Source organism: Copadichromis virginalis, linkage group LG22 (assembly GCF_057382275.1).
Source record: "Copadichromis virginalis isolate Kocher_CV1m ecotype Utaka linkage group LG22, C_Virginalis_male_GT1.1, whole genome shotgun sequence".
NCBI classification, from domain to species: domain Eukaryota; kingdom Metazoa; phylum Chordata; class Actinopteri; order Cichliformes; family Cichlidae; genus Copadichromis; species Copadichromis virginalis.
In genome coordinates, this window is record NC_140638.1 from 36,463,381 (window position 1) to 36,478,332 (window position 14,952).

At 46.0% G+C, this 14,952-nt stretch overlaps 1 pseudogene; it reads left to right on the forward strand.

Annotated features, from left to right (window-relative positions):
• Positions 1–454: 454 nt before the first annotated feature.
• The window catches only part of LOC146683819 (dynein axonemal heavy chain 6-like), a 56,892-nt pseudogene continuing 42,394 nt past the window's right edge, over positions 455–14,952 (forward strand).

Genomic DNA, 14,952 nt, shown 5'->3' on the forward strand with positions numbered 1-14,952 from the left:
CAGCCTAGGCACGACAGAAGTGGATGTAGCTGTAATAGGAAAAGAACTATTGCTAACTTTTCTGTTAAGGCCTGATGCTTCTGAAATTCATAGCCAGCTCTGACACGGTGTCATCAATCTTTGAATGCTGAAAAACCACAGTGTATCCAGAAAAACACATTATATTAATTATTATAAAATTTGTGTGCGCCTAACTTTTGTGCTGGTACGCCCAACTTTAAAAAGTTAGGCGTACCGGCACGCCCATGGCAAAAAGTTAGTCTAGAGCCCTGATGATGGTGACGTATTAATAAAATGCTGAGGAGTTTTAGAGAGGAAATGGCACGAGTCTGCAGCAGTGCTTAGTTTAGGTTTCATATCCAAAATATCCATGGTGCTGAAGCAAAGGTAATATTTTGGTGTTGCAATTTAGAAAGGAATGCAGATATCAAAATTTATATGTGAAAAGTAATTGATGAACGTGTTCTTGCAGACTGTGGTGGCCCGGGGCCTGCTTAACAGGATCCAGGAAAGTGCAGGATATCTTCCTGTCTTCATCAACTTCTCTGCTCAGACCTCCTCTGCCCGTACACAGGAGGTCATTGAGTCCAAACTGGAGAAAAAGAGAAAGAACATCTTAGGTAAAAGAGTTGCTTCCACTATTCACCTACACATCTACTGCCTGGCCATTCATCCAATAGTGCTTACACGTTTACTTTTTTCTTCTTGAATATTTATTATTTTTCTCTCCAGGAAACAAGAAGTTGGTGGTCTTTGTGGATGACTTGAATATGCCTAAGCTGGACAGTTCTGGATCTCAGCCTCCTATAGAACTCCTGCGTCAGTTCCAGGACTTTTCTGGGTTTTATGACAGAAAGAAGTTCTTCTGGAAGGAGATCCAGGTATGCAAATAAGATGAGCTACACTGTAATGAGACATTAACTCTGGTTGCAGTTGAGGTTATCTATTTTAGACTTTTCCAAACAGTTTAAAAACAAAACCACAAGAAGGAGCATTTTCAGATTTTAGAAAGATTATGGGGCATGTTTCCTATAAGTACAAGCACGTATCTAAAACAAGGGTAGTGTCATGGTCCTGGGTCGGTGACCCAGCGCTTTTAGTTTGTTATCATTTTCCAGATGATGATGATGATGATTGTTTTAGTTCTGTGTTATATTCGGTCTGCCTCTGAGTCTGCGTCTGTATCTGTCTGTCTATGGTGTCACCCCATCTGTTTGTGAAGCTGTCTGTTTAGATCTGTGTCTTGTTTGGTTCCCCGTGTCTGAGTTTCCTGTTTTATTGTGAAGGTCTCTGTCTGATGTGAGTGTTCAGTTTACATTTCCCCTGTCCCGTCAGTTCTGATTTCTCCCAGCTGTGTTGCCCTCCTGTCCCTCATCCCCTGATTACTGGTGTGTATTTAAGCCCTGTGTGTTCTCCTGCCTGTTGTCGGCTCGTCTGCATTCATCCGTCTACCTCTGCGTTCTATGGTGTTCCTGTCTCTGCCCCGCACCCCTTTTGTATGGTCTCAGGTTTGTCACTTAGTTTCTCCCAGTTTAGGTTTCCGTTTGTAAAGTACTCATACCTCGTTGCCTGTTTTTGTCACCACCACCTTTGTAAATAAAACATCACTCGTATCATCAGTTTGCTGCATCTTGGGTCCTCCTATTCCTCCACACCACACGGCTCCCTCCGCCAGCCGTGACAGTACGAGCCGACCAACATGGACCCAGCAGCATCCGCACCTTCCCAGGAGTTTCGGGAGGAATTAATTGACACTGTTTCAAGGTTGGTCAACTTGTGGCTCGAGCACGAGGGGGAAGGGTTTCACCGCGCGGTAGAAGCCAGGCTACAGCAGCTAATCTCTGCCCACTCCTGGCTGCTGGACTCGCTTCACCCGCTAGCATAAGACTTCCTTCTTCACGAGCTGCACCTTCACCCACCAGCCGCTACCGCTTCCCAACCCAGCCCGGCGGTGAAGGTTTTGCCCGGCCCGCCGGAGGTTTTGCCCGGCCCGCCGGAGGTTTTGCCCGGGAGGAAGCGACGATCGCGCCGTCGGCGCGTCACCCCACAGCCGAAGATTAGGACTTCGGAACTGCCGGCTGTGGTGAGTGAGAAGGACCCTTTTTCTGTTTTGGACTGTGTGACTGTTTGTTCCGGGGCTGTGTTTTTTGAGTCAGCTGCCCCGCCGGTAGCTCAGTTAGCTGCCCAGCAGCCACTAGCTCAGTTAGCCGCTCAGTCGCCACCTCCATCACATTCAGCCTCGCTTCCCATAGCACAGTCACATCCACAGCCTGACTTACTACAAACCTTATTTCAATCCTTAGCCCAGTCAATAGCTCAGTTGGTAGAGGAATCATCAGCCTTATCGTCAGCTCGGTTTCCAACTTCACAACCATCATTTTCCCCTACACCTCCGGTACAGCAAGCTATGTCTATCCAACCCTTACAGAACTGTTCCACAACCTTGAATCCTAATCAGAGAGACAAACCAAACAATATTGTTATCAGTCCTCAAAAGCTGGCCAGTTCTGAGACTGAGATACACTCCAGGGCTTCCCCAGAGGCTGGGTTTTCAGCCCCCAGCAGACTCTGGACCCCTGGCGGTTAAGAAGCCAGCTGAGGACCGCACCCGGCCGTTGCTGCCTGAGCAGACTCAATGCTCTGTGCAGCTGCAGTCTGCCATGTGTTTGCCAGAGGCCCGTGTGCCTTCTGGTTCCGTCCTGTGCCTGCCAGAGGCCCGTGCGCCTGCTGGTTTTGTCCCGTGTGTTCCAGGGGCCCCTGTGCCCACTGGTCCTGAGACTGTTCTCGCTGGAGGGCCCGAAGAGCCCGTCCAGCCTCCCGCCTCGTCAGCCGGAGGGCCCGAAGAGCCCGTCCAGCCTCCTTCCGCTTCCTCGTCAGCTGGAGGGCCCGAGGAGCCCGTCCAGCCTCCTTCCGCTTCCTCGTCAGCTGGGGGGCCCGAGGAGCCCGTCCAGCCTCAAGTGTCTTCTGCTGGGGGTTCTGGAGAACCCAGCCAGCCTCAAGTGTCTTCTGCTGGGGGTTCTGGAGAACCCAGCCAGCCTCAAGTGTCGTCTGCTGGGGGTTTAGGAGAACCCAGCCAGCTTCAAGTGCCGTCTGCTGGAGGGCCCGAGGAGCCCACCCAGCACCACGCCTCGTTAGCTGACGGTCCTGGAGGACCCAGCCAGCACATCCTCACACCTGCTGACGGTCCTGGAGGACCCAGCCAGCACATCTCCACATCACCTCCTGCAGCATCGCTGCCGTCAGGTTTTGCAGCCGTCCCGCTGCCGTCATCCTCGCCTGGTCCAGCCTCCACTTCAACCTCAGTCTCGTCTGGTCCGGCCTCCGCTTCAACCTCAGTCTCGTCTGGTCCAGCATCAGCATCGCCTGGTCCAGCATCAGCATCGCCTGGTCCAGCATCAGCATCGCCTGGTCCAGCATCTGCTTCAGCATCCTCATCAGCATCCTCATCAGCATCGCCTGGTCCAGCATCTGCTTCAGCATCCTCATCAGCATCCTCATCAGCATCGCCTGGTCCAGCATCTGCTTCAGCATCCTCATCAGCATCCTCATCAGCATCGCCTGGTCCAGCATCTGCTTCAGCATCCTCATCAGCATCGCCTGGTCCAGCTACTGCTTCACCTACGCCGTCGCCTGGACCAGCCTCCGCTTCAGCATTCTCATCAGCATCGCCTGGTCCAGCTACTGCTTCACCTACGCCCTCGCCTGGACCAGCCTCCGCATCGGCTTCAGCCTCGCCTGGACCAGCCTCCGCTTCGCCTGGGGCTGCAGGGGCCACGCAGCCTTCGGGTCCCCTACTACCACCTTCACATCGTCGGTCGTCTGCCAGGCCGCTTGTTGGGCATCATCACCACCGTGGCCGCCCTCCGGACTTCTGTTGCCACCCCCGCCTGCTGCGTGGACGACCTCCTACACGCCGCCGTTGCCGTCTGCACGGTCGGCCCCCGGACCTGCATTCGCGCCGCCGTTGCCGTCCGCACAGTCGGCCCCCTGAACTGTTTCCCCGTCGCCGCCGTTGCCGTCCGCACGGTCGGCCCCCTGAACTGTTTCCCCGTCGCCGCCGTTGCCGTCCGCACAGTCGGCCCCCTGAACTGTTTCCCCGTCGCCGCCGTTGCCGTCCGCACGGTCGGCCGCCTGAACTGTTTCCCCGTCGCCACCGTTGCCGTCCGCACGGTCGGCCGCCTGAACTGTTTCCCCGTCGCCGCCGTTGCTGTCCGCACGGTCGGCCGCCTGAACTGTTTCCCCGTCGCCGCCGTTGCTGTCCGCACGGTCGGCCGCCTGAACGGTTTCCCCGTCGCCGCCGTTGCTGTCCGCACGGTCGGCCGCCTGAACTGTTTCCCCGTCGCCGCCGTTGCTGTCCGCACGGTCGGCCGCCTGAACGGTTTCCCCGTCGCCGCCGTTGCTGTCCGCACGGTCGGCCGCCTGAACGGTTTCCCCGTCGCCGCCGTTGCTGTCCGCACGGTCGGCCGCCTGAACGGTTTCCCCGTCGCCGCCACTGCCTTCCGCATGGTCGGCCCCCGGAGATGAACTATTCTAGGCTCCTGAGTTGTCAGCCTCCGGGCCGGCCTCCTGAACTATATTTTGGGACCCTGTTCGGGGACTCCAGTGTGTGTTGTGTTTTGGTCAATTCTTTTGGGTCACTGGAGTTTTTTTTGGTTTGGTGTTGGTCCCTCCGTCCTGGTCCCCCGCCGCCCGCCCTGGGTTGGTCGTCTGTTTTTGTTTTGGGCTGTCTGGGGCCAGCCCTTGCGGGGGGGGTACTGTCATGGTCCTGGGTCGGTGACCCAGCGCTTTTAGTTTGTTATCATTTTCCAGATGATGATGATGATGATTGTTTTAGTTCTGTGTTATATTCGGTCTGCCTCTGAGTCTGCGTCTGTATCTGTCTGTCTATGGTGTCACCCCATCTGTTTGTGAAGCTGTCTGTTTAGATCTGTGTCTTGTTTGGTTCCCCGTGTCTGAGTTTCCTGTTTTATTGTGAAGGTCTCTGTCTGATGTGAGTGTTCAGTTTACATTTCCCCTGTCCCGTCAGTTCTGATTTCTCCCAGCTGTGTTGCCCTCCTGTCCCTCATCCCCTGATTACTGGTGTGTATTTAAGCCCTGTGTGTTCTCCTGCCTGTTGTCGGCTCGTCTGCATTCATCCGTCTACCTCTGCGTTCTATGGTGTTCCTGTCTCTGCCCCGCACCCCTTTTGTATGGTCTCAGGTTTGTCACTTAGTTTCTCCCAGTTTAGGTTTCCGTTTGTAAAGTACTCATACCTCGTTGCCTGTTTTTGTCACCACCACCTTTGTAAATAAAACATCACTCGTATCATCAGTTTGCTGCATCTTGGGTCCTCCTTTTCCTCCACACCACACGGCTCCCTCCGCCAGCCGTGACAGGTAGGACAGTTCTACTAGCACGGCTGTTCTAGACTAGCTATAAGTTAATTGCTCATAAGTCTTAACCTTTTATTTTTAGTGTCTGTACTGTTAACTCAAAAGACACGGCGTCGTAGTCTCATTCCAAGCGCTTTATTCGTTACGCCATTTTTCTCTACACCAACAACAACTCTTCGCGGGCAACAGTACTCTCGCGATATAAGAGAAAATAACAAGTTAACATGTACAGTACATTCTAGTTCCCATAAAGATTGCCTACAAGTAAAGACAAAATCGTTCTAGACTCGGCTACTATGGATGTTTTCCCCGTGTTCAGTTTTTGAGCATGGTTAAAAACCTCATTTGTTCTGTTTGCTGTTTTTAATCTTGTGGGCTATTTGTTAGCTTTTTTTCTTGCCATTTATAAAATGGGAATCAGAATGTCTTTATTGTCATTGTCGCAGGTACAACGAAATTAAAAGTGGTCTGTGATCAGTGCATCATCCATAGAATGTTTACTACCTTAACTTGTGCTATACAAACACACATATACACACAGGCACAACTGATTTTAGAACATTTCTGTACTGTCTTTAAATGCCCCACACAAGGAACCCCTCATCTTAAATGGAACATTTTATTGTCAATGGTGACATGTCAGGAAAAAGTAACATACTAGCGTTTTATCAGCTGTTTAGTAGTCCCTTTATTCTTTCTTTTTCTTCTCAGGAAATGACCATTACAGCAGCATTATGGATTTGATCAACTGGTCTCTGAATGCTATTGACACCCTTTAACGAGAAGTCTGGGCTCGGGAGAACCCGAGTGCCCTGGAGGGACTTTCCCTGCCGGATACACGATGGACGGGTGGCAGAGGATCGTGTGCCTGGCGGGACTGTCGATCGAGGACGCTGAAGATATCTACCTATTTGGAACCACGATAACAGGGTTCTTGCTGATCGGAGCTGGCTTGGCCCTGGCTTATCGGAGAATTAAGAGAGCGGAACCGGCTGTTCAAACGCCCACAAGGCTGCCCGCTGGGATTGGAACGACAGGTGCGACTTCTCATAAAGGGCTCACTGAAGGCAGCATGGTTAAGAGCTTGGAGGCGCTTACAACTGCAGTGAATGCTCAGAATAACACCTTTGAGCGTATGTATGTTGGATTACATCAGGAAAGAATCAACTCAGAACAACATCTCTGGGCGGAGCTGGATTACACCTCGGATCAGTTGGCTGCGGTCGTGAGGTCTGAGAATCTGCTATGTGAGCAAAAAGAGTGACAAGTCCACAGAATCGACGGCTAATAACATCACGGAGAAGCTCGCAGCTATTAACGGGAGACTGAGAGACCAGTGTCGGAGTGTTAAAAACAGCTTGAAATTCTCAATTACCATCATAACCCGGCTACCCCTTCGGCGCCAGCTCAAGGCTGGAGCCGAACAACAACTCCCTGATAACGACTGTGTTGAGTCTGTTCCTTCCCATTCCCATGCAAGGCCACCTGGGTTGGCTGGAAGACTGTTTACTTAGCCTGGCAGGGCGAAGGACACTGTCTCAGCTGAACTATGGACACGCACACACAGACATATACTGATACTGATAAGCACTCACCGACGCATCACCCTCCCTACCCCGGATCCAATGCCACCTCCAACGCTTACCTCCCCTCTGATGTGGACATCAGGTCAGTTGGAGGCGCAGTCAAAGATTGCAGCGGTCCCAGATCAGATGTACACACTGGAACTCTTTCCCATGTTGCTGTCTGTGTTTATTGTGCTGTGGTGTGTTGATATCTGTGCATTCCTGTATTATCCTTCTGTGTTACACATTTCGATGTTTTTTTTCCTCGCTACCTGGCCTGACCTGTCTCCCCAATGTGATGTTTGTATTGTATGTACGGTCGGCAAGGTCTGTCATCTCGGTTGTGGGCAAAAGACCTGCAACTGACAAATAAAGACTATCTCATCTCATCTCATGTGCTCCTCCAGGAGGGGGGCGAAATCCTGTGACCCCCCAGACTTATTCGCCACTTCAGCATGTTGTGCCTGCCAACACCCTCGGACACCAGCCTCAAACAGATCTTCAAAGTCAGGAGTCCTCCAAAATACTGACACACACACACGTATGTACAGAATTACATTTTAGGGAGTAGTGTTTACAGTTCAAAAGATATCATGTCCGTGCTTATTTATTATTAGTTTAAGTTAATCTTGATAGATTAAGAATTTCTATTGAGCAGTCTGTATGTGTTATATCCATGAACTTCTCTCTATGAGATGTTGCACTTACTTTAAATGTTTTAATTTTTCCATTTCCTGCTCCGCCAGTATATGTAATTTTCAGTATACCCCTCTTCATGCCCTCTCATTTGTGTTACAACCACTTTTCATACCCAACCTCCTTCCAGGCTATACTGAACGGTTTCCTCTGAGTTTTCCCGGGCAGTGAAGGACTGTGCCGGACAGATTGTGCATGCAGCTGTGGAGATTTATAACTGTTTAAGTGTGGATCTGCTGCCCACCCCAGGAAGTCCCACTATGTTTTTAATCTCCGGGACCTCTCCAAGTGTGTCCAGGGTGAGTATTCCTTTGGTCTTTGGCTGCTTTTTCAGTCATTGGCAATCCAGTCCTTGTATCTGACTATTTTCAGAAGAATTATTTTCTTGGTTTGTTAAGTGGCTTAACACTGACCTGTGAACCATTCAAGCAGGAAAAACGCCCCTAACTCGAGAGCTGAACCAGCACAAGTCTACACATAACAAACTTCACAAAGAACCAATTTCAGATTGTATCTTCGGGCACTTTGTTACTAGCAGCCTGTTGCAAAAACTTTGTTGCCATCTCTTGAATCTATGAGAAATGCCAAAAATAACACAACTTGACCATCATAAAATTTTCTTTTACAATGACAAGGTGAGTCGCAGATTATTAACTGAATTTGACCTATCTCAGGATGGTGTGCCCTTAAATAATCTGGGGAAACAGGACAAGTAGAGCACAAAAGAACAACCTACTTCAGATATAGTATCTAAATGTCCCTAAGAAATAGAAAAAATATGCAGGAAAGTCCCGACACAGGTCCTGAGAGATGCATTTCAGTTTTTATCAGAAGTGGTCTCGTTGGAAGGGTGGGTCTCAAAAAGAATCCCGTTTTAAGAGAGGGAGAAATGGTTAAGGTTTGCTAAATTACACAAGAACTGGATTCCTCAGAGTTTGTACCTTGACATTATTGAAGTAGTGTGGGATCATCTATACAGGGAATGGAACAAGAGGAAGTCAAGCTATAAATAAGAGCTTTGAATACAAACCTGAAGAACTAATCCTGAAGACTACTGCAAGAAGCTTACCTAAATGTTCAGACTGTGTTGAAGAATAAAGATAGTCTTACCAAATGTTGATTTTCAAGCTTGTTGTGAGTATATAGATTCTCTCTGTTGCTTACCAGGCATACTGCAGTGTGAGCCAAGTCAAGTAAGAGACAAGACCCAGATCTTCCGCCTTTTCTGCCATGAATGCCAGCGCGTATTTCATGACCGACTCATCAACACCCAAGATAAGACCTACTTCAACACCATCATCTGTGAGATGGCCAGTAAGAACTCTCACAGTCCAGCCTCAGACTTTATTTTCTGAATGCTCAGTTAATTGTTATCAGCTCAAAATCTATATTTTGGCTTTATGGGTTTAAGATAGACCTCTCTTTTTTGCCAGGGCGATATTTTGACATCCACTTAGTCTTCACATTTTGTGTCTCATCCCATAATATTTGGGGACTTCATCAAGGTCAGGTTTTCCTCCAAGCAACTTATTTACAGGTCGACACAAAAATACTGCACATTATTTACTGATTTGCAGTTTTGTTCTGTGTCCACCATCATCCACATAGATGCATGCAGAAAAAGATCGCCTGTATGAAGACCTGACAGACATGAATAAGATCCAGACTGTACTTCAGGACTATCTTGATGATTACAACATGACCTTCTCCAAGGAGATCAAGCTGGTTTTCTTCCAGGATGCCATTGAACATGTCTCCAGGTGAGTGAATTTAACTTGTTTTTGTGTAGTTTCTTAACAGGTAGTTGATTTATTTTAGCTGTAGTTGGGACAAACTGAGTCACCCAAAGGGCAGTAGCAATACGAGTGATTGTGTTTTATTGGTTTTAAAATAGAACATGCAATGCCTGTGATATGGACTGTAAGGATCATTTATCCATAATAATAATTACTTGCATGTCTAATTAGCAGACATACCTTCCACATAAGTAAAATGCAGGCACTCTTTCTTATTTTAACGTCAGTAATAAAATTTAACTGCACATCTTCCGATTTTTTTTTTTTTAAAGGTAGTGTCATATCAAGTGATTTGATCTGATTATAGCTAGCAGTACATTTTCTAAATGACACGATGCATGTGCCATATGGAACGAAATAATCTTATTATTTTTTTAGGATTGCTCGTATAATTCGCCAGGAGCGAGGCAATGCCTTGTTAGTCGGGGTGGGAGGTACAGGCAAGCAGTCACTCACTCGCTTGGCAGCCCACATGTGTGGGTGCCGCTGCTTTGAGATTGAGTTGAGCGGAGGGTATAACTATGACAGCTTCCATGAAGACTTGAGGAGGCTCTACAAGATGGCTGGTGTGGAGGGCAAAGATATGGTGCTCCTCTTTACAGATACTCAGGTATTGCAAAAAGATTGAGCCACAAAAATACTTACAGTATTTAAGTTTCTGTGTACTTACTGTGTTTAACTATTAAATCTGTTGTAGATTGTAGTAGAAGATTTTTTGGAGGATTTAAACAACATGCTTAAACTCTGGTGAGGTGCCTAACCTCTTTGAAAAAGACGAGCTAGAACAAGTGCTTGCTGCTACCCGCCCTAAAGCCAGAGAGGCTGGAATCAGTGAAGAGAGCAGGGATGAGGTATGTACGGTACTTATGTAAATACATAAGGTTTATAAAACATGTGTCATTTAAGCAGTAACTTTTAAATACAGCATATCTGCATTATTTGTCAGAAAATAAATGAATTAAAATTTTTTGTGAAAGTTAGGATAAAGTTACAGTTAGCAAAAATGAAAAATACAATCTCGACACAGAACTTTGTTTTGGATACGACCCAAAGTGTTTAACAAATTAGAATGTGGGACGAACGTGGAGTCACGAATGTTCATATCCTGAAAAGTGTTGTGGCTTTTCTTAAATGTAGGAAATCATTCTTTAACTACCAGATATAATCACTTAGTGTTTTCAGCGACAGTACATAGATCTTCAACAAGATAAAAAAAAATGAAATTAAACATTAATTTCTAATATGAGAGAAGGATGATGAAGCCTGACCTTTGAGTTGTTTAAAGAAGATAATAAACACCTAGCAAAGCATCTGAGATTCCCACTATGGGCTAAAATTTCCACAGACTGTATGAAAGCAGACAGTTAAAATCAGTGTCCCAGGCAAAAGGAAAGAACACATGAGAGCTGATGCTGTTTGCCTGTTGTGATCTTCTATGTGTGTGTGTCTTTTTTACGTGTCTGTCATGGTGCGTTCAGGTGTTCCAGTTTTTCATCTCCCGTGTTCAAGAAAAACGACACATTGTGCTGTGCTGTATAGGCCAGGGATCGTGTAAAGAATGGTGTCACTAAGCTGCTGGAGACCAATGAGCTTGTAGACAAAATGAAGGTGGACCTTTCTGCTCTGGAGCCAGTCCTCAAACAAAAATCTACTGATGTCGATGCCCTCATGGAGAAATTGGCTGTAGGTCAAGACAAGGCTGATGAGGTCTGTCTGTGTTTTATCACAAAACTTTCAAAAACGTGTCTGATGTTGCCTATATTTCAATTATAAATCATGGTAACTCTTTGTCATTACTTCATGAGCATAACTAAAATAATTCTCCTTGTCACAGGTACATAAAGTAGTAGAAGAAGATGAGGCACTGGCCCGAGTTAAGGCTGAAGAAACCCAGGCCATTGCAGATGATGCACAGAGGGACTTAGATCAGGCTCTGCCAGCTTTAGAGAGTGCCAACCAGGCCCTCAGATCTCTTAACAGGGCTGACATCTCTGAGATCAAGATGTTCACTAAACCCCCAGCCCTGTGATGACTGTCATGGAGTCTGTCTGCATCTTGCTTGATTGCAAGTGAGTGTGCACTATTTTCTTAAAAAAATAATAGATAAATAAATAGCTTCTTAACATGTTACACTTTTATTAGGTATCCACCCTGCACTGGTGATGGTTTCTAAAAGTGCAACTCTTTATAATCACAATAATGTAATAACTTTATCACTCCTTCACTTCAACGGGACTATTTTTTCAATCTTATGTATTTTGCGTTTAACATTAAACAGATGACTTGCAGATTTCACCATTCACTAATCTACTGCATTGTTGATCTGAATTAAATCTTCACAATATCCTCTTTGGGATTTTGAAACTTGCTGTTCTGCCCAAAGAATTTTCATTACTTTGAAAAGCTCAACTAATGTCACGGTCTAATGTATCGAGCAACCGTGACATTTCTTTAGTCCTTATTTGTTAACAGTGTCTCACTAACTTTCTTCTCTCCTAACAGACCAGACTGGCTAAGTGCCAAGCAATTACTGGGCGATCCCAACTTTCTCAGGCGTCTGACAGAATATGACAAGGACAATATCAAACCTAGGATCCTGCTGAAACTACAAAAATACATCAATGACCCTAATTTCATGCCTGAAAAGGTCAGTTTGGATATTTTGGCAGATTAAAAAATGTCAAAGTACAAACAGAGCCAGTGAAAATAACATCTTCTTACTGTATCATTATGACTAAACGTGGTTTTTCAGATAGTATAACCTATCAGAAATTCTGAAATGTTTCAGTATGTTTTTGCTTGGCCTAGTTTCTTATTGTGTCGCTCTTATTAGGTGGAAAAGGCATCAAGGGCGTGCAAGTCCATGTGCATGTGGGTCAGAGCTAGGGATGGGTACCGGTGTCCGGTGCCATGATGGCACCGGTTCTGACATAAACGGTAGTAACCAGACCGAAAAGCAGCGCATATTTCGGTGCTTTTTTTTTCCTGAGATGTCACACACTTTGGATTCTAGCCAATCATTTTACGTTTCCGAGGATAGTAGGCGGGCCCAGGTACGTATGTTCTTCTAGAGCAGAGCTACAGATTAAAAATGCCCAAGGTGAAGTGGTCAAAAGTCTGGCTGTACTTCACAGCAAAAGATGCAAACTCAGCAGCAACAAGTGCTTTAAGCTGATACTGTGATACTGTCAAAGGAGGTAACACCTCGAATCCGATGAAACACCTGGCGACGCATAGCGTTTTTTTTAAAAGCCGAAAAATGTGCTGTATTTGATAGCTTGCTGCGAGACCTCACACCGAGCACATCTACTGCGGGTGTGGTGCCTGTTATCGAGTTAGCAACATCCCCCAAAAACCCGAAGAGGAGAGTCCTGGCCCCTAGCCCTGCCAGTGTAGCAGAAATGATGAGGATGATGATGCAGCAGCAGCCGTTCTTCTCTGCGTGAGTAGCTTCATGTTGTTCGTGTGTAATTTACGTTGAGTAGGCTAACCACGTTATTACATTAATGCATGTAAGGTGAACTAGCAAACATCATCATAGCTACATGCGGCTGTCCTCTTGTTTGATGGCAGATACTCCCTTCACCCTGGCCAAAAAGGCTAAAATGACCAAAGAAAAAGTGGAAAACAGTTAAACATGAGAGGTTTTTGGACCAATTTTGTGTTCTCCATTCTTTAAGCACCGGTTTGAGCACCGGCACAGTTTCAAAAGTACCGATTTGGCACCGGTATCGGATAAAACCTAAACGATACCCATCCCTAGTCAGAGCTATGGATCTTTACTCGAGTCTTCAAAGAGGTTGGCCCAAGAGAGAAAAACTGGCCAAGGCACAGGTCAGTTACAGAGTGCATTGTTGATGTGCCGTCATTGTTAGCTGAAGCTGAAATAAATTAACGTTCTAGGTTTACCTCACTAAGGAAAAATATGTTCTTACAGGCTTATTCAAATGTAAGTTATTAAGTGTTTCAAAGTAATTATAAGGATTCAACCTGTAAAAAAAAAAAAAACAGTCCTGTGGGAGCCCTGATTTAGGGTTTTAACATTATCTATCATTCAGAGTTGTGTTAATTTTAGCCACATCATACAGGTTAAGGGGGAAATTATAATGTAGATATGAAATAGTTTGTAATATTTTTGGTTTTTTTTGGTTTGTTAATAACGCAGCTTAGGCTGCTGCCCCCGCGACCCGGCCCCGGACAAAGCGGATGAAAATGGATGGATGGATGGATAATAGTGTTACACTAAACCAGGACAAAAATATCTGCATTTGTGGGACTACGACTGCTGACATTTAAGTAAAATGTTGATCTAAACATTATTTCTTCTTCATAAACATAAGAAAGAGTTAGTGTCGTCTGTGTTACCTGCTATATATAAACACAAAGCAGCTTAATGTCTTTAGCAGACATATTACCAATGCACTCTGGTGCATTGGTAATATGTCTGCTAAAGACATGGTGAGGTCTAAAGAAGGAGATGATCAGTTTGACGCTGTTCACTAGTGGATCATGAATCACAGTTTATATAATGGAAGTTTGTAAGCTACCCAGTCTAAGATGGGTCACTGCAAAGCCAAGTGTTGGTGGTGGTCTTCAGCTCTCTCATTAGTGTTTTATTCCACTCGCTGTTTCAGATTATTGGGGAATTTTAGAAAATTTAAGGCAGGAGACTATTTTCAAGACAAACGCATCGCTGGATTTCTATGGGCTTTGCCAATGTTGTAGTACTGTAGCTAGAGCTATGCAGCTTATTGCTTTAAGGAGCAGTCAAGATTTTGGCCAGAGTACGTTACAGCACTAAGTCTGATGTAGGTTTGGCATATGTGCACTAAACTTAATGATGAGAAATAAAAACCAGACCAACACATCAATCAATCAATCTTTATTTATAAAGCACTTTTCATACAAAAAAAATGTAGCACAAAGTGCTTTACATGGTTAAAAGCAGCCCACCCCACCCTCCAACTCACTCCCCACACTCACACACACACACGCATACACGCACACTTAAAGAGTAAAAATTGGGCTGGGTTCACATGAGCCAAGTGAGGAAACACTATAACAGGGAGCCGTCTGCACCGGGAGCCGGTCACAGACCGCAGCCTCCAGGCTGGGCACACAGCAGGAGGGAGGCAAAGAAGCCCCCCAGCCAGGCTGAGAGGACCCCAGAGACCCAGCAGCCACGGTCAATAACAGCCCCGGTGCAGAGAGCGCCCTCCGAGGAAACACTGGAGATATGACGCAATAGGATATATACAGGGTAAAATGATAAAATAAATAAGAACAGGATACAATATAAATATAAATATAAATAGAGTAAGAAGATTAAAAAATGAATAAGAATAAAATCAATAAATTTTAGGTAAATCCTAAATTAATAATAGAATAACAGGATAGAATAAATAAGCATAAAATAAATAAACGCTAAGTAAAAGCTAAATTAAAAAGGTGGGTCTTGAGCCTGTTCTTAAAAACATGTACGTTCTCTGCGGCCCTGAGCTCCTCCGGCAGGCTGTTCCACAG